Raw genomic sequence first — 2368 nt, 5'->3', positions numbered from 1 at the left:
CTTGGATTGTTCCCGAATGAGCTCGTATATGAGGAACCCGAGCGTTAAGACTGTCGCGTGACACAGGGCAAATTGAATTCGATGATTTCCCAAGTCGCTGCTTTAGAAAGAGTTCCTCAAGATGATTTCAATTTCCTCGAGAGGATTTTCGAGACCGGTGAGTCAATAGAAGCGTTTGATTGTTACATCCAGGGAATCACTTTAGATAAAGCAAATTGAACTGCTTCTTTGAAATAAAGAGATCCATTCTAGGAGAGGGCTCAAAATGAAAATGCTATGTTTTTATTCCGCTCTCTATTATGATTATTATTAGTATTAGCAGAAGTGTAAAAAATATATTTTACGAGAAGTACCAATCTAGGTCATTTAGAAAAACCAGTTATTTCGAAGGATCGATATATTTTTTCAATGAGAGTGAAAGTAAAATATATATTAAAAAATCAGCTTAACCTTGCGAAGCTTCAAGTTAAAAGCATTAGCATGATACCAGATCAATGTTGAAAGCACATCTTAAAATGCGTTATTCATTTCAACCATAAATATCAAGCTGCATTACATGGGCAACGTTTCAAAGTTGGCTTAGCTCCAAATTTGAAAAACTTTAATTAAGAAAATAGGTTAAAGTTATTAAGCCAAATTTCTTAAATGTGCGTTCACACGTAAGCTATAGAAATTGTTTTGAATAAGTTTAAAATGATTTACCCTGCTTCACACAACTCCTTCGAAACGGTTTGAATCTATATCAAAGAGAAGTGTGATTTTGTAGTAGTACAGATATTGTTTCTGAGAACTACAAACTAGAGAAAAATGAATACATTCATGGTTATACTAATTTAATATTGAGGGCGTCGCTCAATAATATTTATTTAAGTTTTTATTTCCTCACATACACAACTCTTTAACTCAAGTTCAATATAGAATATAATACCATATTTATAACAAATCTGAAGAATAAAATTCATTTAGGCCTATGCCACCATCGCGCGCCAATTGTTTTTGGGCACGGGGCCTTCTTTAAGTCAGGGGAAGGTTAAAAGTCAATCTATATACATGTAACGAATAATAAAAAAACATCTATAAAAATGATTTTAAATCAAAATGCGATTGCTTTAAGAAGCGTTACTTGCTATAAAAATAATTGAAAAGTTAATTGAATATCTCTTATCAACACGATATTTAACTAATTTCGGGACTTTTTAATCTGATCCACATCAAAATAACATTGATCATATTTGAAGAAAATACACTTTAATACCTTTAGAAAAATTTACGATTGTCTGGTTATACGCTTTGAAAATAAAATAAAAATGAAAGTATTGAGAAATTAAGTTTTTCTCTTTCGCTATATAGAAAGGATAAAAAACAAACGTTTAATTTTATGAAACTTACGGCACCGTGATATCGCGGGGTTTTTCTGGCTTTTAACAAAATTTTATTGCAGCTCCCTTTACGGGGGTCTCTCGGTATGGCCACGAGCGACGCTCGGATAGTTTTCAGCCAGAGCTCGGGATAAAATTAATGTTCCGTATAGGGAAATTCCCAAGCCAGCAATTTTTAAGGCGGCACTTTATTGAACGACGGAAAAGGTGCCGAGAAAGTTTGCCTCAAGTTCTTTCTGCAATCTAAGAACAGAATATAAGTCGCTTTGACTATAAAAAAATTATAGCCACAGCTTTTGTAAAAAATTATCAAAGTTCGTCAGTTAATTATAATTGTAAAACAATGCAATATTAAACATTATTGAAAAATTAGTTATTTATATATATTTCCAAAATTTATAAATCTATTTAATGTTTTGAAAATTTATTGAACATTAATTAGCCTTTCTCATTAAATTGTAATTATTTTATACAAATTGTTAATTTATATAAATTTTTAAACAAACTTATTTTTTTGTATTTTGTATTAATTGAAAACGTAAAAGCTTAAAGTTATTTAATTTAATTTTTGAATAAAATGTTAAGCTAAATTAAATTGGAAAAGAAAATGAAACTAATTTGCGAAAAAGAGATTCATATTTAATTGATTATTTGTTTATTTAAATTCACCTTTTATTTTTATTTTGTAAGTACAATTTATTAAAGCACACAGGGCTTTTGTGCAAAAGTATCGTGGCTAAAAAAGCAATAAATTAAGATGAAATGAAACAGAAAAACCTGGGCAGAAAATTGGCTTCCAACCAAGGCGGTCTAGCTGTATTATTAGATCCACTTCGAGATAGAAATTTGTCGATTTACCAAATACCTGAACCAATTTGAAATTGCTTTTCATTTCATTTAATTAATATTTATCACCTTAGTAGTTTCAGAGATTTCATGGGCCCCCGAGGCCCCAAGCGGCTATTGCGATCAAGAAAGATTTTCTAACC

This window comes from Leiobunum rupestre, chromosome 6 (genome assembly GCF_980474605.1).
Source record: "Leiobunum rupestre chromosome 6, qqLeiRupe1.1.hap1, whole genome shotgun sequence".
Lineage (NCBI taxonomy): Eukaryota > Metazoa > Arthropoda > Arachnida > Opiliones > Sclerosomatidae > Leiobunum > Leiobunum rupestre.
Note: the sequence above shows the minus strand (reverse complement) of the source record.